Below are 20,538 nucleotides of genomic sequence, written 5' to 3'. Positions count from 1 at the left end.
GAGTTCATTTTCACCTAAGGCCAAAGATCTTCTAAGAATGGTAGGAAAGTAGGCGGCTAGACTCCGGAGGAGGAAAGGACTGGCCTTGTGGGAGAGAGAGGACACGAATTATGTAATCATTAATTTGGCTGGAGCAGGTGCAGAGAGGGCAGACAGGTCGGCTCAGCGAAACGGGGAAGGCAGAAACACAGGAGATACGGATGCATCTGAGAATTAGCAAACAATAAACATGCTTTTATCTAATGAGGGAAAGAATAAAAGATGGTTTGGTACATGGTGTTTGGGTGTTTGGGCAGTAGCTAGCCACCTTATTGGAAGTAGGATCAAAAGGATAAGATGAGCTTTAATTCACTGCCTCACATCAGAACGAAATTAAGATGGTTAAAGATCTCAATGGAAAGGGGGGTTGGGGGGGAGGGGGAGGGAGGAGGGGAAGGGGAGGGTTAAGGAAAACACGGAGGGCGATGTAAAACCTGGGTGTGAGCTTTGTCACGGAAGCTGCGATATGACAAACGAATCTAAGAACAAAATTCAAACCTCATTACGACAAAAAAAAAAAAGCTAAACAAAATCAAAAGGCATATGACACTCTGGGAAAAATATTTAGAATGTAAGTGACAGAAAAGGGCTAATTTCCTTAATATATAATAAGCCTTTGCAAATCAGTGAGAAAGATATCAATCATGCAACAGGGGAGGGGGGAAAAAACTGGGCAAATGATGTGAAAAGCCACGTCATCCCAGGGAAAGAGCTAGAGATGAGAAACATATGGGGAGGCGCTCCGTGCCACTCACGATTACAGACATGCTACTGAAACAATGGGGAGCCCACGGGCTGGGCAACAGCTCCCATCCCCGAGCATCCCCGCATGGTGAAAACTGTTCTGTCAGCCTCTCTGTCTCGCTGTCCATCTGCCTCTGGCTGTCTCTGTCTCTGTCTCTCTCTTGCAGATGGCCGGTTTTAAAATACTGTGTGTGTGTGAGGGTGTGTGTGTGTGTGTGTGTGTGTGTGTGTGTGTGTGTGTGTGGTGTGGTGTGTGTGTGTGTGGTGTGTGGTATGTGTGTGTGTGTGTTCTTGCTCATGCATATGTGTGTGTGTGAGAGAGAGAGTTTGACTATCCAATCTGCTAGGGGCTCTCTGCAATTGTGAACAAAATTTACAAAGACTCGACAACGCCAACATGCATCTGCCTGTCACGGTTTAGACACAGAGTAACTGTCTTTTAGAGGCCGGTGCGTTTGGTGGCAGCTCGCAGGTGGCTGAGCGGGAGGAAGTTAGGTCATTGGGACCGGGGTCTTTGAAGGGGAGGTTGGGACACCCCCTTTTCCTCCAACACTCCCAACACAATGCTCTAACTCATTGCAGCCCCAAAACGGTGGCGTCCAGTGAACATGGATGGGAAAACCCGGGGCCCAAATGAACTTTCCTCTCATAGCGTGTTACGCATCTTGTCACAGTAACGAAAAGCTGACCACGCGGGAGCAAAGGCGTAAAGGCGGTATGTATCAAGTTATGTTTAAAAGTTAATGCATGCAGCCGGGCATGGTGGCTCACGTCTTTAATCCCAGCACTAGGGAGGCAGAGGCAGGAGGGTCGCTGTGAGTTTGAGGCCAGCCTGGTCTACAAAGCGAGTCCAGGACAGCCAAGATAACATAGAGAAACCCTGTCTCGAAAAAACAAAAAACAAAAAACAAAAACAAAAAAACAAAAAACAAAAATAAAAAATAAAAAAACAAAAAAATTAATGCATGCACATATGCATTTGTATAGAAAATGTTTTTGAAGGATACGTATTAATTGGATAGGGTCAGGATGAGAGGGAGTCAAGATTCTCCTTTAAGTGCCCGTCCTTCTGGGGTGCTGAAATATGGTGGGTGCACTCTGAGGAGACACAGTCGACTCAGATGTGCTCCAATCTGTGACAAACCAGGCAACACCTACTGACAGCAATGAGAAACACATCTCACAGGATGGAGCTAATACCAGGGAGTTGGCTGACGGTAATTTGGGTGCCTGATAGAAGATTCCTTATAGACAACTTCCAATTTAAGAACCAGAGAAATGAACGTTTCCATAGTTCTGTGGTGACTGTCACGGGCAAGCTCTACCAATTCACACACAGAGCGGGGAGGGGTGGGGTGGGGCACAGGAGGGGGGCGCCACCAGACTCAGGGTGTCTCCGTCCTCTCAAAGTTCCTTCCACAAGGTACTTTTCCATCAAAAAGGAGAAAAACACCGACCAGTGGCTTTCGTGCTGGGTGCGTGAGGCTCCCGATGACATGCGTCTGAGGTGTTGCTCCTACCGAAAACCCATTGCTGCCATCTAACCGCGAGAGCACGGTAAGTGAACCTGGGCCGGGCTGAGGGGCGTTCTACAAAAACATCACACCCTGGCTCCTCTCTCGGGCGTCCGGGTCATGAGAGGTGAAGACTGCAGGTCTCGATCGGAGGTGACCTTGGAGATGGAGCAGCTGAACGTAAGGCTACCACGCAGGCTGCCGAGTTGGATCCTGGCCCAGAGACAGGGCCATCAGTGGGATGTTGGGAGAAATCTGAGCAAGGGCTGAAGACTAATTAATAACAGTTTTGATCTCTCAGGCCAAGGAAATATGAGGAAAAAGACCCTGAGTGAAGGGTAGGAGAGAACTCTATGCTTTTATTGATTTATTTGCATTTTTAAAAATTCTGCTATTGCTTTGAAGTAAAAAAAAAAAAGCATAGAAAGTAAATTAAGGGCTCATGAAGAAGCCAGTGAAGGTGCTTGTCACTAAGTCCCACATGACCTGAGTTTGATTCCCAGGACCCATGTGGTGGAAACCAAAGACCAGAACTGACCCCTGAAAGTTGTCCACTGACCCCCACGTGTGTGCTGTTTTACACACACCAACACGTAGGCACATGCAAAATAAAAATAAGAAAATATGACAAAAGATTTTAAAGTATATTAGAAAGAATTCTGGAAGTCCATGAGGAGGAGTAATTAAGGGATTACAGTAGCTGACAGGCCTTCAAGTCATTCGTTCAAAATGGAAAGTTGCCACAAGGACCCTAACCCTCCCCACGAGAAGCCCTGGACTCTCCTAACTAGTAGACATCTTTTTTTCTTTCGTCAAGTTGGGGTAGTCCTTCAAAGACCTAGGGAAAGCCACGCATGGTGGCGCACACCTTTCCTCTCAGTACTTGAGAGAAGGCGGAGCTCTGCGAGTTCAAGGCCAGCCTGGTCTACAGAGTGAGTTCCAGGCTCCACAGTGAGAACCTGGCTAGAAGCAAAACAAGACAGAAAAATTAGACAAGCTTCCTAGGGTGGGCAAAGCTGGTCACGAAACCCCGGGACTCAGACGTACCAACTTCTAAAGGGGAGTCTGGAGCACGCATCACCCCTGCGCCTGTCCACTCGAGGGCTTTGGAAAGTGATTCATCTACCCCCAAACTCTCTTTTCTAAGTCTGTAAAATAAGGAGACTAAAACTCACTACAAAGATAAAATGAGGCTTGCACGGGAACTCTCAACTCGAATCCCATTGGGGTGACACGGAAATCCCCAGGACTGAAGATCCTTCCTCCATCCACCCTATAGACTCAGGAAGCTGAAGTGATCAACCCAGAACGCCCCGGGCCAAACAACAGAGCAACATCTGAGCCTAGGAGCCTTGACTCCCGGGGCAAGCCACCGATTCACATTTAAGAGATGAAAATGATTTTGAAAACCAAGGCCAAAAGGCCACAGGCATATATTTGCTGCAGATTATTGACACGAGTGTGCCATGGACCTAGCCAATCAGAAAGTAATTTTATAAACACTGTTATTAAACAGAAGGGCAATTACTTTAAGTACAGGGAAAAATGTCAGGGTCATACACAAATTTTGTGGGTATCACATTTTATTTGACACTTCAGTGGATCAATGACTCCAAGAAAATTTATTCAGAAATAATAGGCACCGTATCACCAACCCTGAAGCTGAGCCTCCCCTGTGTAGACTGTCCAGATTTAGAGAGGAAGTGGTCATGGTTTCTCCTTTTTTTGTTGTTGTTGTTTTGTTTAAGAACCCAGAAAAGGGTTGGCATGGTGGCGCATGCCTTTAGTCCCAGCACTCAGGAGGCAGAGGCAGAGGCAGAGGCAGGAGGATCACTATGAGTTTGAGGCCAGCCTGGTCTACAAAGTGAGTCTAGGACAGCCAAGGCTACACAGAGAAACCCTATCTCAAAAACAAAACAAAACAAAACAAACAACAACAAAGAACCCAGAAAGTCAGACAATGCTCTTTATACACAGATAGTCCAGAAAAGGGCTCAGGGCATCCTCACAGGTAGAGGTCAGAGGAGACCCTTAGGGATTCAGTTCTGTCCTTTCTTTCCACTAACATGGGCCTGGCGGACGAGGAGTCTACTGCGATCGCTGAGGAGCTAGCACGGAGCCAAGGAAACGATGCCTGATGAAACTTGATTATATATTAACTTGGACGTGACAGTGCTTTAGGAGACTGGTGGCAGGTTCTGCTGGGTGTGGCCAGGCACCTGCAGAAGGTGCATTCAGGAAGAGCTTCCTAAATGAGGCAACAGGGAAGCCTCTTTCTTCCTGTCTTGACAACCACACTTCAACTTTACTAGTTTTTTTTTTTAAACAGAAACTACATTGGGATCCCTCACCCCCACGTCAGCTGAGTGGGCTATCATGTATGTGTTGTGAATAGATGGATAGATATACACGTGTTCGCACATATGGTATCGGGCAACTACACACATGACTCCCTTCATGCCTGCAGAAAGAAAGGGGCTTCCCAGGACCGGTCAGTCCAGCAGGCCCCTGAGGACCAGGGTCACCATGGCCCTAATGCATCATCCCCATCACAGGCATGGAGGACCAAGCCCATCAGCCTCTTGGGGCTGTCTGATGGGTGGATACATCCTCATGGCTGAGTCCCGGCCCATCCCAAAGCCAATCAAACGGCACGTGTGTCCCAGGTTGGGCTTTGAGTCCTAAGGACAATGGAAGTATCGGGAGTTTGGGAGGTTTTGTTTGTTTTGGATGTGATTGTTAATAAAGACAAGGTGCATTGTAATGTCCGCTCTTAGTGTCTTCCCACTAGAAAGACACTCTTGGACTAGGAGTCTGTGTGTCTCTGCTTCCCTCTGGGATCAAATTTCATGGGATGTTCTCAGCAAATGCCTGTGACATAGATGGGTGAGCCAGCCAATCAATGACGGGTTGTATGTATCTACCAACCTGTATGTATGTATGTATGTATGTATGTATGTATGTATGTATGTGTATATATATATATATATATATATATATGAATGTATGTATATGTCATGTATTGTCTGTATGTGTGGAACGATGTATGATCGGGTGTATTATGTACGGCTATATGAATATGTGCAGTGATGGATGGATGGATGTAGAGGCACTGAATCAATAGGTGGATGAATGGGTAGATGGATGTGTGTGTATTGTATGTATCAATGGGTAAATGTACGTTTATATGGAATGATGATTGGGTAAACATATTTATATGTGTATGAATGTATAGGTGTGTATGTAATGCATGAACATATGTATGAATATTTGGGTGGATGGGCTGATAGATGTAGGATGCGTGGGTAGACGGGTAGATGACCGTATGGATGGGTAGGTAGATGTATGTTTGTATGGCGTGATGGATGGGCTGATGTATGTATGCATGGATGCATGGATGGATGCTATGCATGTGTTATATGACTGTGTGTATGTGTGGATAGGTGAATGGATGGATAGAAGTGTGTTTGGATAGATGTATTTTTATGGGTGGATGAATGAATCGATAAATAAACGTATTGTCTGTGTGGTAGGTTCATGTATTGAATGTATGGATGAAATGATGGGGAGATGAGTGTGTGCATATGCATGATGATGATGATGATGACATATATGGATGGATAGATAGATGTACATATGTTCACACATGTACATGGATGGTGGAGGATAGATAAAAGCGTGGATGGCTGGGCAGACAGGGGGATTGCTGTGGACATATCCAAATATACATATGGCACATGATACATACATAAAGTACATCTACCTATCTACATACATACATGTAGCCATCACCCAGCTGTCTGTCCATTCATCAACTTATCATTCCGTAGAGACATATATCTATCCATCTGTACAGACATACATCGACCTGCCCATCCATCCATCCATCCATCCATCCACCCACACACACACATACATACATATATGCACATCTATCCACCTATACACACATATGCAGAGGTGCTACGGGTAAAGGATGAATGAATCCTCTTCTATAACTCACTTTCACTGACCCCAACCTACGTACCCCAGGACATGGCCAGAACCCTCGGAATCACTCCCAAGCCTCCGTATTTAAGGGAGTGCTTTTATTTTACTTACACCACACTGCATTAGCTCCTCACTGCAGATCTGTCAGAGAGGGGTGAGAAGAATTATTACTCTATCTATCAGCTACAGAAATGGAGATGCAAAGACATCGAGGCATGGTCACAGAGCTCTGGAGAAGGAGAGGATCAGGAGCAGCACTCAGCCACAGAGACACAGCAGAAGCCAGGAGGGGTGACCCACGCCGCCCTGCCGGCTTTCCCACCAGTCAGGAGGCTGAGGCAGCGGGCTGACATGGAGCCCAGCATGAGCTACTCTTTCCAAGATGGAAAGAGAAGGAAAGGCGGGGAGGGGAGAGTGGCGGGGGGGGGGGGGGAGAAAGAGGAGACGGGAAATGGGGAGGGGAGAACAAAAAATGCAGAATAAAGTTGAAGATCTTCGTATCTAAACCCAAGAGAAGCAGTTTGGAGCTGAGCAGGAAGTGCCCCCCCCCACACACCGACTGCACTTCCTCCAGAGGTGTTTGTTGAGTCTTTGGGGCTTGCGTTTCCGATAGTGACTTCTGGACCACTCAGATTGCCTAGCTGCGGTGGTCAAACACTCTTGCTTTAAGAGCGGGATGCTTCCTTATTTTTTCCTGCCAGCTGAGATGCATCAGGGTATTATTACGATAGACATGTAAAGATCAAGTGAACAGAAAAATGGGAGGAGGGGAGAGAAATGAATACACTATTATGGTCTAGAAGAGAAATCTCCCCCACCCCATTATCTCATCGATCAGATGGAGTCAGCGGTTTGCAGAGCTGCAGCAGGCCAGCCCAGAGGAGATGGTCCATGCACAGGGCCTGTCGCATCTAGTCCCTGCTTTGTCTGTAACTGGTGGCTCCTGGCTTTTGAGAGGAGAGTTTGACACTCTTTCCCCAAGGGACCACCACTACAGAAGCGTGTGCATGTGACCCGCAGAGGCAGCTGTGGAGGCTTGCAGATGTCCCAGCTGCTGGCGATGTCTCCCAACCCGCCCGTGAGCACTCACTCTGTCAGCGTCTTCTAGAGCACTCAGATTGCCACCAAGAATGATTCATTCTAGATCCCAGACAGAACTCAGTTGGCCCAACAGCTGGCAAGTCAAAAAAAAAAAATGCCTGAGGCGGGGGCTATTCTGGGCCAACTCATCCGGAATTACAGTGCTGGGTTTGTGTTCAGCAGACACTTGAGCCAGTTCAAACAAGATCAGGTCGCTGGGCGCACTGCTTTCTCGGGTTCCTCACACCAGAATTCCTCACACAAGGAATTCGCCTCTCTGCCTGCTGAGAATAAGTGATAGTTGGTTGCTCAGCCCTGACCAAGACGCCTATACTACCCCCACTACATTTCAGGGAAAGAGAGGAAGAGAAGGTGGGAAAAAAAAATAAGAGCCTGAAGATATGGGACATGCCTATGAAAAGCTACCCCATCATCTGGCCATGGCGCAGTCATCACATTTGTCTCGCAGCAGCTGTGGTTGCCTGCACTAGGGCCTGCACGAGACTGGGGCAGCCGTCAGTCAAGCGTGGGGCAGGGAGGGATTGAATTTCACCCTTTACAGTTTCGTAAACATTCCTCCAAACGATTCCACTGAAAACGGCTTTCAGAAGAGGTATCGTTGCCTGGGCCTCCAAGCCCAGCGCCCTGCAGGGAAACGCCAGTTCAAGGCTAGCCCGAACTACGTAGCTACGTGAAGTACATAGTGACCTGAGCGATGCAGCTCACGCCTATGTCACAAACCAGATCAACAATGACAAAAATCGACTGTAATTGCGGTTTCTCTTCTATAAATGTATTATACGAGTCAAACTGCATGGGTACACGAAAGATGTTTAGTGAGGCGAGGCGCTATCTGAAGTAGCCAAGGTATTCTGTACAAATGGCACGGGCAGGAGTGGGCAAACAAGATTTTACAGGCCCCAGAACACGATACACGTGGTCGCAATATAACTTAATGCCAAAGCCAATGCTTCTACAATTGCTTCCTTCCCTTCAAGTTGCAGAAATATGTCCTGTTTGATCACTGTATGGCTCTGCTTTTGCAGAACAGGACTATGTATAATAATATGTACATATTCCTAATATATAAGTACATATGTACTTTTTCTGAGTGTAGGATACATTCATTTTAAAGGAATATTTAATTTCATTAGGAAGGAGATGTGAAAGAAAGCTAGCGAGAGGCAAAGGAGAGCTTAATTAAAACTAACAGTGAAAATGATCATAAAAATGGCCCCACAAAATATCAATAAAAGGCCTCATTTTTGCACCAACAAATAGCAAACTGTAAAATAAAGAAAATGACACATAAATTTAGAGAAAAATCTTTTGAGAGCAGGTTATTGCACACTCAGCCACAAAGAAGGTACTGGGGGCGCTGATGAGAAATCTTCCATAAATAATTCTGACACAAATCATTACACCACGGAGCTGCAAGGGGGCAAGGGTTAGCTTGTACCAGGATATGCAGTAGGCGGCTGAGCGGTGCCTTCTGCCCTGGACACTGTGATGACTGGGCCTGGTCCTAAGACACCCCAGATTCTGACTAGGTCCCCTGCTCCATCCATCTCTGCTCCCACGGAGGCCACCCTGCCACCTTTGTCTTGTTTTGGCCTTTCTTGTTTTATATTGAGATGAAGTCTTATTATATAGGCCTGGTTGGCCTTGCAATTGCTATGTAGTGCAGGTGAGCCTGAATGGTATAACTCTCCTGCCTCAGCCATCCAAGTGTGAGGATTACAGGTGTGAAGCACAGGCTTGCACTAAGCCTCCACTCCAGCACACACAGGCATCAATTTCCTCACCCTCATGTCCATGTCTCTCCAGATCCTTCCCAAAGAGGAGCCGTCCCAGTATGGAATCCCGTATCTACACTCCGCAAGGTATCGGGCAGCCAGCATTGTTTCCTGTGGTATTGTAAAATGTTTACTTTGATCTTTTACAGACTCCCAAACTCCTTGAGTTTTCCCAAAGGGGGAAATGTCTTTGTGTATGACAATGTGTTGGTCATTGTCCCAATGTGTTGGGTCACTGGTCACTCAAAAGTCCACGGCAGGACTGGAAGGGTTAAGACTTTCAACCTCATCTCCCAGCCTCTAGGGATGGGCGAGGGAGGGACTGGTTAGTGATTTCTTCAATCACACCTATGTAGTGAATTTTCGTTAAGGACCCAATAGGATTTAGGGAGCTTCTTAATAGGCAAATGCACGGCAGGTCTTGGAGGGCATGGTGCCTGCAGAGGGCATGAGAGCCACCCTTCCCTTCCCTCGTGTCTTCAGCCACACCCTCTATAATACTCCTCAAAACCATTCTAACACCCTCACTTCCTTTTCTCTCTTCTGTTCCCAGCAGTGGCCCCATACTGTCTCCCGTTCCCTACGCAACTCTGGGCCCAGTACTTCCTACAATCTGTGAGCCAGCCTCAAAAAGTAATAAAAAGCCAAGCGTGGGAGGTGAGCCCCGATTTATAGCTGTGAGACCAAAGGGCAGGTTAAAACAGTGTGGGGCTTTCCAGAAGCTTCTGAGGGACCTAATGCTGTCTTAGGTTGTCAGCATTAGAAACGCCGGGGCGAGACGACACAGGACTGGTGGGTGGAGAGTGACCGCCTCACTGTTCCCGGTACAGAGGACATGGAATCCCTGTTAACTGTTCCATAAGAGAACAGGAAAAATCTAGATTCCACCTCTCTACTCTAAGACATTCGGGCGGAGTCTTGACTAGAACTCTGGTGAGTGAGAGAGCTATTTGGCTGTGGGGAAGAGCACAGCCCCGGAGGCCCCGTGGGGCTCAGCCGCGGTCTATGTTTGCAGAGCACACACTTCACTCCAGCTGGACTGTCAGCCACAGTGTGACTGGAAGCCACAGTGTGTCGTGTCGTTGGCAGCTGGGGCCACCTCGCACATGAAGAAAGAAAAGTGGCCCAGGCTGTACTTCCGGCTCATTGGAGGGAATTATGGGGGTTATGACATCAAGGCCACTTTGGATCATGTAGCAAGACCTTGCCTCACAAAAAAAAAAAAAAAAAAAAAAAAAAGTAAAAAAGATCAACTAGGGAAGAAAGGAGGATGCCTCACAAAGGCCCCACGGGATGTGTTATTCTAGCTACACCTGTTTTTGTGATTCACCAGGAGCTTGGAGGAGGCCCTGGTTCAAGACCAGAGACTACAGACCAGCTGCCTCTTCCCTGAGTGTCTCTCTTCCTACTGCCAGCTTCTCCGTTGGCTACCTCTTCTACCTCCCCAGGGGCCAACGGACTCCAGAAAAGTATGGATCACAGGGGGCAGCCGGAGGGTAGAAATTTTATCCCACCCGTCTGCCAAAAGCGTTGGTGTCAAAAGCACCCAGCAGCCTTGTCGTCGCTTCCCCGTGGCAGTAATAGGGAACTGTTACTCACCCACAGGAGGCTGAGCTGCTTCTCTTTACAGTAGGGATGGCTTGGCTCCTTACCCACCTGACCAAGAACCAATACCAAAGCTGCCTGTGCTGTGGGCTCCTCCGCATGCAGGCCCAGGTAAATGTGGAAGTTTGAGGAGATGGCTTCCTACCCCCTGGGAGTATACTGTCTTATCTTGCTGGTCTGCCTTCTCTGGACACCTTGTCATGTAAATCAGTCCACAGGGACAGGGCTGAAGGATGCATATGGGGTCTTAGTGCCTCCTGGATCAGCCTCAAGCTGTGTAACCTCAGGCTAGTTCTGTACCCTTTCTGATCATCAGTGCCTCCACATGAATGGTAGGTAACAGTGCTCATCTCCCTGAAAGGTAATAGTGCTCATCTCATCTCCCTGAAAGGTAACAGTGCTCATCTCCCTGAAAGGTAACAGTGTTCATCTCCCTGAAAGGTAACAATGCTCATCTCCCTTGGTAAAGCTGTGACCACCATGAGCATCACAAATTCAACTTGGTGATTTGGGATTTTGGGGGGTTGGTTTGGGTTTTTTTCTGGACTTTGAGGGTTTTTGTTTGGATTGTTGCCATTGTCTCTTGTTTGTTTGTTTGTTTTTTAATCTTATGACCTACAAAAAATTTATCTACTATATCACAACTAACTCATCTTCCCACATTAAGTCATAAAACATATGTATGATGACCTATCAGTGTCCATGATGAGAAAAAAAAGCTAGCTGTCCCATGAGACTGACAGAATTCTCACCCAGAACAGCCGACATTTCTAAAAAGCGCCAAAGGCCTTCTTTTTAGGGGATATCTTATTATTTAAGTCTATATTTATTTTAAAAAGAAAAAGTCTGTTCTGATTATAAATGCAATATGTCCTCGTGATTAAAAAAAAATAGCACGCACGTACATAGCAGGTATATTTAGGCTACAAATTTCAATATATTCCTAAGCATTTAGAAATAGTATAAATGTTTACATTTTGCAGAAATTAGATAGATAAATGATAGGTATATAGATGGTAAATATAGACAGATAGATAGATGATAGAAGATAGAGATGATACATAAATACATACATACATACATACACACACATACACACACACATACTACTTACCCACAAAGGATGTGCATGTGTCATGAGTGTCTTGTTCTAGCCATGCTGACTTTTTCACCCATGCATGGATCCATCTATCCACCTATTTATTCACTCATCTATTCATGCATTCTTCCTTTTAGCCATCTATTTTATAGAAATTAGATAGGTGATAGATAGACAGATAGATGATAGATGATCAATAGACAGAGAGACAGACAGACAGACAGACAGACAGACAGACAGACAGACAGACAGTGCATGGTGCTGACAGGGTTCCGGGTTTGTCTACAGACATCTATTTTCTTGTCCTGCATTCTTGCTGATGCACCCGTCTGTGGATGTGTAGTCTGTGGCTCTTCTTCTAGGACTTCATGCAGCAATGTGAAGAGCGCTCCTGTGCTTGAACTTTGTGCACATATTGGGTTGTTGGCTTCACAATCCTTTTAAGAGGTACGTGTGAACTTCCGATCACTTGCATTTTCGCTAAGAGGGTTTACGGCACAGGGGCTTGTTTTATAAAATTTCTTTTAGCCAATCCCGTCTTTGCTCTTACTCCCTTTGTCAGCGACCAAGGTGAGTGGCACTTTGTTGTTTCTCATTTGAAAGCAAAAATAAATAAAAAATCATGTGCTTAATATATACAAAACAATATCCAAGGTGTTCAGCAAAACAAGAGTAGTCACACACAGAGCACAAGAAAACTCTCCAAGTAGCTTAAGACATGGCACTGGACGTGGCTTCTGTCTGTGTGTTTACACTATGTTCACAAAGTTGCGGGCCATCTGTGTGATCCCTACATAATCTGTGGATGGAAGGACATAAGCTGGGAACTACAAGATTAGACAAGCCATGGAGTTACAAAACACTGCTGCTTGTCCATTTACTCATGGATGTCATTCACTCATCCACTCACCCATCCACCCATCCACCCACCCATCCATCCACCCATCCATCCACCCACCCATCCATCCACCCACCCACCCATCGTTCATTCTCTCAGCATCCATCCATTCATGTATTCCATGTGTCCATGTGTCTACGCATGCAAACCATCCACCCACCCACTCACCCATCCATCCATCCATCCACCCATCCATCCATCTATCCACCCATCCACCCACCCATCCATCCACTCACTCATCCACCCATCCACCCACCCATCCATCCACCCACCCATCCATCCACCCACCCATCCATCCACCCATCCACCTACCCATCCACCCATCCACCTACCCATCCATCCACCCACCCACCCATCCATCCATCCACCCACCCACCTACCCACCCATCCATCCACCTACCCATCCATCCACCTACCCACTCACCCACCCATCTACTCACCCACCCATCCATCCACCCACCCACCCATCCACCCATCCACCTACCCATCCACCCATCCACCTACCCACCTACCCACCCATCCACCCACCCACCCATCCACCCACCCATCCATCCACCCACCCACCCATCCATCCACCTACCCACTCACCCATCCATCCACCCATCCATCCACCCACTCACCCACCCATCCACCCACCCATCCATCTACCCACCCATCCATGCATTCATCTACACAGCCTGGTGTCCATCTACCTCCCGATCCATCTATCCACTCACGCGTACACTCGTTCATCTACTCACTCATGCATACATCCACCCATGCACCCACGAATGACTCACTCACTCATGCACGTATCCACCACTCACCCATGTGTCTACGCACCCATGCATCCGTCTACCCATCCACATACTCACCCACTCACCCATACATCGATCTATCCGTCCATCTATTCACCTGTACACGCATCCACCTACTTACTCACCCACTCGCCCAACCATGAATTCATCTACCTTTTCATTCATGTACTTATTCAGTCAGTCAGTCAGTCAGTCATTTTCTCACCAGGTGCCTATTAAACACCTCTATACAGTCAGACCCTCTTTCAGACACTGAGAAGCAGGGATGACCAAAGAAGATGGAAGCCCTGTTTTCCGGAAGCCCCCAGCTAAAGCATCTGCTGGACGCTGAACATGTACTTAAGCCACAGCCGTGTGGTGCCCATGTGGTTATGCTTGTGTCCGTGTGTTCTGCCATGCGTGAGTGACAGAAGAACGCAGAGCAGGAGGCCCCACCTGGACACCCTTTACAGGCATGGGCACCTAACGCTGGTTCCGACTCCAGCTTCTAATCCCTTTGTGTTTGTCTGGGGGATGGGAACAGATGTCTGGCTTCTCCCATCCACTGTGAAGATTTATTTAGTAGTATTATTTTTAAGCAGCTTTTCAAAGGCAGGATTAAGGTCTCTGAGGAGGACCCAGCAAGCAGCTTGCTCCCCAAATCCCAGGTCACGGTAGCCACATTCCATGTAGAAAATCCCTCCTACCTTCTATGCAGTATTGACGCTGATTAAGGGGTTCACGCCTGGGCTCCTCCTGGCCTGTGATGGGACTGGTGCAGGGCTGTCATCTGTCCCTTGAACACGTAATTCCAAGGAGAAGAAATGGTGGCACAAAGCCGTGCGACCCCTGAATTTTCAGTATCATTGGCTCAGCCTCCTGGAGAAAACATCACTACTGGTGTACTACTTGTGGGCTCATAACTTTGGGTACCCACGGGGGTAGAAATGCATGTATTTGTGCCACACTGGCGTGTTGTACACCGTAGGAGGGAGACTGCACAAGGGCGGGATCTTGGTCGGACTTACAACCCATTTCATCTCTTCAACTGGTGAAGGACAAAGAGATGATACTCAGTATCTGTTCACAGGAAGAAAGATGCTCAGAATCATATCCATGGGCAGATGTTACAGGCCCGTCAGCTCTCTAGTTCCTCATGACTGCAGAGGTGTGACTAAGGAAAACCTCACCCACCCCTCCAATTCTCCTTATTGTGGGCAGAGAACCCGCGCACCCAAATGGATCAATGCGGGGGGGGTGGGGGGTGGGGAGACCCTCGGCAGGCTCCACTTTGACCTCAGCCTGGACTCGGAAGTCACTGTTGAGGTCCCGTAGCCAAAGACCTTTTCCCCTAGGAAGCACCATAAACAGAATCCAGAAAGTGCTTGGTCGGTGCACAGGGAAAAACAATAGGAATTTAACGAGAACAAAGGATACTTCTTAGCAGGCCCACACGGAATTCCTGGCAGAGCGGTGTAAAAGCCAAGCATGCGGTGCCTGGTTTCCATGACGGAGCCTCTCCCCAGCAGCACTGCCGAAGTCGAGCCTGTGCCCAGATGCCGAAGAACAGAAGCCGGCTCTGAACGCCGGCACAACTCAGCACTCGACCCCCCCTTGGCATCGTTTGGCTTGTTTAGGTACCAGGCAGGCTGTGTCCACTCCGTGAGCTTCCGCGTGTCACATGCCCAGTGTTCTCCCCACCCAACTGCACGCCGAACGCACGCTCGGTATGTCAGGTGTGAACCACAGGTTTCCTGGGATACTGAGCAAGCATGGGGGATTCATTTATGGGCCACTGGTCTGCTGGGGGACCTGCGAGCACTTCTCCTGTCTGTCTCCTCGGCCTCCAACAGCCCCCTCTGCTCACATTTCCACTGTAGCTCTCGGACACTGAGGTAAGCACACAGCTAGGGACATTTGGGACTAGAACACAGAACTCACCAGAATTCTAGATTCACGGCTTTCCTTTCAGCGACTCGCTGTAAACCGTGACGTCATAAACATGGTTCATAGAAGCTATGGTCAAGATTCAGACTAGATCAGGCGGTCATCACAAGGAAGCAAAGCTGGAGGTGCAGAGCCGTCTAAGTCCTTTGAAATTAAAGTCCCAAACAATAAATAGGAAGCTATAGAATTGGGAGTTTTCCTGCTGGGCGCTGGTCTTGCTTTGGTGTGGTTCTTCCCCGCTGTGTCTCCATTCCTCCCTTTTAGAATGGTAATGTATATCCTGTGCTTTTGTAGGTTAGACATATGTAATTTACACTCTCATTTTACAGAGGTTGCAATTAAGAGCTTGCCTTAAGCCTCAGATGCAATTTTTAGCTTCGAAACAACACTAAGGCCGTGAAAGATCATGAGGACTTTTAAGTTGGACTAAATGTATTTTGCATTATGATACAACCACAAGCCTATGGGGGGGTGGTCAGCATGTGGGACGTGATGGTTTAAATAAGAAATGGCCCCCATAAGCCCTGGTATTTGAACACTTACTTGGTCCCCAGTTCATGGGGTGCTTGGGAAGGTTTTGAATGTACAGTCTTGCTGGAGGAAGTACCTCACTGGGAATGGGAGAGGTGAGCTTTGAAAGCTTGAAACCTCAGGGCTGGAGAGAGGGCTCAGAGGTTAAGAGCACCGCCTGCTCTTCCAAAGGAACTGAGTTCAATTCCCAGCAACCACATGGTGGCTCACAACCATCTATAATGAGATCTGATGCCCTCTTCTGGCCTGCAGGTGTACAAGTAGGCAGAAGACTATAATAATAATAATAATAATAATAATAATAATAATAATAATAATAATAATAATATAATGATAATAATAATAATGATAATGATAATAAATAATATACTAATAATAATAAAAGAAAGCTTGAAACCCCACCCTACTTCCAGTTTTCTCTCGCTGCTTTGGGCTTGCAAGTCAAGATTTGAGCTCTCAGGTCCCCATCCCTACTATGACGCCTGCTACCTGTTGCCTTCCTCACCACGAGGGACGCTCATCTCTGAGAACCGTGAGCCCAGATAAACTCCTAACTTGCCTTGGACACGATGCTTTACCACAGCAACAGAAAAAGGAACCAACGCAGAAGACTACGGCTTCTGGGAAGCCGAAAGAGGAAATTCCTGTTTACTCCGCAAACAGCTTGTGCACCATGTGAACCCTTCAGGCTAGCAGAGTGAAGCACACACCCTCATCCTGCGGTGGCTCAAGTCAGCACCCGTTTGGTTGTTCCCACTGGGAGCTCACTTGCCGTTTGTGTGTGTTCAGAAGAGGACCCCAGGCTTCTGCTTTGTGAAGGAGAGATAAACCTGTTTTTTTAGGACCCCAAGTGCGGGATTGGAATGGTCTCGTGATAGAACAGGTGAGGTTAATTCACTAGAAGACCGACCATCTCGTGTGGGAGCTTGATTGTTGCCAGCTGAAAAGATCCTTGAACAGACTCTAGAAGGAGATATGTAAATAAGCCCAGAACTGGAGGCGGGGCTCTTTGGAGACTTGGGATAGTTTTGGCTGTTCATCGCTCCACTTTGAGAAGCTCCTAGAGAGAACCGCTCGAGGGAAGGCTTCGGGGCTCCGGCTCCTGCTGAGGTTCCGGGTTCTGGTTACTCCAGGTTCCAGCAGAAGAAATTCTGCTGATTGTGCCAGGAGAATCATTCCTTGGACCTGATATCCTTACGGTTTTGTTATTGTGTCCATTAATCCTCATTTCCTACGGTTTTGGTTAGTCGGGTTATAAGTGACGTGTGCTCGGTCACTAGGTTGTTAATAAAATATATTGGTTAAGAAAGTTGAGCCTACAGCTTTGTCTTATGAAGGGCTGCAAATGGCTCATGTCGAAGGGGCTGGGCGCTTTTAGCTGGCAGGTTCTGTAGGGCAGGCAAAGGCTTGCTACGGGGATAAAGGGATGAACAAGAACCGAACTAGCGATGGGCGAGAGGGACAGCGAACGGATTCTTCTTCGGGAAAACTGACCGGTGAACAAAGGAGACAAACCGTGTCTATCTTTAAGTTTAAACATAAAGACATCCTATCTGTATATGTATGTGTGCGTATGTGTGTACGTCTTTGTGCGTGTGTGCCCTACGTGAGCGGGCGCATGAAAAGCGTAGAGGGAGGTGTCAGGTCCTTTGTGGCTGGAGTTATGGCTGGTTGTGAGCCCTCCAGGGTGGGTGCTGGGAACTGAACATCCTCAGGTATCTCCAAGAGCAGTCAAGTGTTCTTAATCACTGAGCCATCCCCCCCCCCCCCCGACCCCCAGCTCCAAAATACACTCTTTGAAGGTAGAACTTCAAATTAGAGTTTCGTTGTCTTTCTACAATGTTAGGATTCTGCTTACCTGCTGTGGGGGCGTGGCCTTGCCCAGGGCCATATAAAAAGACAGACCCTCCTCCTGGCTCTTTATCTCTCCTCTCTCTACCTCCCTCCTCTCTTCTCTCTCTTCTCTCCTCCTCCTCCTCCTCCTCCTCCTCCTCTTCTTCTTCTTCTTCTTCTTCTCTCTCTCTCTCTCTCTCTCTCCAGAGATGGTCTCTGTATTCCCTCATTAAACCTCTTAAGTGGATCTGTTGTGTGGTGTGATTCCATCCCTCTGTAAAGCTCCGCTGTTCACCTCTAACCTCCGCTGCCCACTTTTAACACAATAACCTCTAAGAAACAATGTTGCAGCGGGGGAGGCCACTGCCCGCGTTCACTCCTCCCCGGACATGGCAGAGGGAGCAGTCTCCCTGCGGGTAGGAGAGGTTCGCCTGGATAGACAAGTAGTTACAGCTCACTCACTCTCCCCTCCCCCACCTCACTATTTGGTCTGCTTTAACTTTGCTTTAATTGCTCAGAACATTGAGGAGAAAGTGGAATTCCTGGCTTCTGAAGTGTCACACAGTGGTGGCTATCGGGTACCGCCTCTTGGGAACTCCTGAGTCATGTGACTGGTCCCCGCCCAGGACCCGGCCCACATCTCCTCTTATCAACACTGTAGCCATTGTTGAAATGAGACAAGGCAAGGTGGGAGGGGACGGGGGTCATAATTATTGGAAGCCACTAACCAGGCAGGAGGCGGCCTAGCAGCAGTGAAGACTGAGGTCTGTAGGCTTCCCTGAGTGTCTGCTGAGTTGCTAAGGAGGGCTGTCTCAGAGCTCGGCGCCTTCTGAGTCCTCCAGGTTGAGAAAGTCCCGGGTGCCCATCAGACAACCCTAGTTATACTGTGGTTGCTTCGCTCTGAACAAACTCTTGCGAAACTTGTGGGATCACCAATTTAGAGCGCAGGGCATCAGAGACAGGACCACACAGCTACAAAGTACAAGAATGGGCTTTGGACGCGTTGTCTGACACCTGCATTGAGTCCCCTAACTACACCTTACTGTAGTGCCTGTATGTGTGTGTGTGTGTGTGACACACACAGGCTCTTCTCTGCGGATCACACTGTGCTTTGGATGCTAACCGTGCCCCCCAAGCCCAGGTCTTAAAGGCGTGGTCTCCCGAGTGACATGCTGGAAAGCTGTGGACCTTGATGGTAGGAAAGCCTAACAGGAGGAAGTTAAACCATCAGGGGCACCTGTGAGCTCCACCCACCGTAAGCTCCACCCACCGTGAGCTCCACTCCTCCCTTCTCTCTACTTCCTGGCTCAGGATTTGAGTTCTCAGTTAGTTCACTCAGATGCGTGCTTACAGTATGATGTGCCACTCAGACGCGCACTTACGCTATGATGTGCCGCTATCTGCCTCCCACCAGAAAGGAGCTGAGGCAAGGACCACTCGTCGAACCTCAAAAGCTGTGAGCTGAACAAGCCTTTTCTCCGTATAACTTTAATAGCTTCAAACATCTCATTGTGTCGGTGCAGATGTGGCCAGCGCGACCACCTGCACAGGCTGTCACCTTCGCGCCACTGATTCACAAAAGTGCACATTTTTTTCTCACAATATCTGCCGGCTTGGTGCTGTTGAATCCTTTGTCCAGGATGGGAAACTCACGCTATTTAGAGCTATGCCATCTGTATGTTTCCAAAGCCCATGGAACTCTATCATAGGAACTGACCAAGTCCTGCGTGTCTTGATGTCAGCATGGAGAGATGGGGACCTTAAAAAGGTCAGCAACTCAGCCTTCTACTCACACCACACCGCAGAGGTCAGTGGGGCCGTGTACCTTGAGCTCTGAGAGGTGGCAGTTAACACTTTGATGGCTAATGTGCCCCTATGTGTCTAGGAATGGAGGAATTGACACAGCTAAATACTCAGGCTGACCAGCTAAGCAAATTTAACATCATGGGCCCCCTCTGTCGTCCCCCCACCCCACCCCCATGTGGCGTCTCATGCCTTTAGCCCCAGAACCCAGGAGGCAGAGGCAGGAGGAGGTTTCATGTGAGTTTGAGGCCAGCCTGGTCTACATAGTGATTACTGTAAGCCATCGAGGGGCTGGAGAGACTGTTCTGCAGTCGAGTGGTCTTGCGGATCTCCTGGAGGACGTCAATTCAGTTCCCAACCCACCTGCCTAAACTCCAGCTCAGCTCCTGGGGTTCTATGCAGCCTTCTAGCCTCCAAGAGTATTGGAATACTCCTGTACACGCACTCATGCATGCAAATAAAAATAAAAGTTAAAAAAATCTTTATAAAATAGAAAGGAAAGAAAACACAGAAAAGTTTCACTAGGTGCTAGGGAGATAAGCTCTTGAGTGGCTGCCCTCTGAACTGTAAGCAGAAAACAGCCCCAGAATGCAATGGGGTTGCCCACAGGCCAGCGCAAGGGGATGGAGAGAAGACCGTTCACTCAAGAGACAGCCGCCTTCTACTAAGGATGTTTTTTTCTGTTCCCAGCTAAGAACTACAGTAGCACATGGCAGCTGCTTCATCTCACAGCCTCACATAACCTATGTGGCCACCAGACCCAAAAAGAAAAAGAAAGAAAGAAAAAAAAGACAAGTTTCCCTAAATATTGTGTGGCCCCCTACTTTGTGATGCCTCTTTTTCTCCCTCAGAACATTTCTACTTTTTTTTTCTTTTTGCAGCT

The 20,538-nt window shown here is 47.9% G+C and overlaps 1 protein-coding gene and 1 long non-coding RNA gene across 9 annotated transcripts in view; both read right to left on the bottom strand.

Annotated features, from left to right (window-relative positions):
* Positions 1–20,538, bottom strand: part of ZNF536 (zinc finger protein 536) — a 478,014-nt gene that overhangs the window by 96,988 nt on the left and 360,488 nt on the right. The gene's annotated exons all lie outside the window — the stretch shown is intronic.
* LOC311591336 lies at positions 16,445–17,978 on the bottom strand. Its single transcript, XR_014777064.1, has 3 exons — positions 17,878–17,978; positions 17,463–17,508; positions 16,445–16,825 (listed from the first exon to the last, which is right to left on the bottom strand). It is a non-coding gene; the product is annotated as an uncharacterized lncRNA (long non-coding RNA).

Source organism: Acomys minous (assembly GCF_964271855.1).
Source record: "Acomys minous genome assembly, chromosome: 20".
NCBI classification, from domain to species: Eukaryota; Metazoa; Chordata; class Mammalia; order Rodentia; family Muridae; genus Acomys; species Acomys minous.
This window is presented reverse-complemented; position numbering and strand designations above follow the sequence as displayed.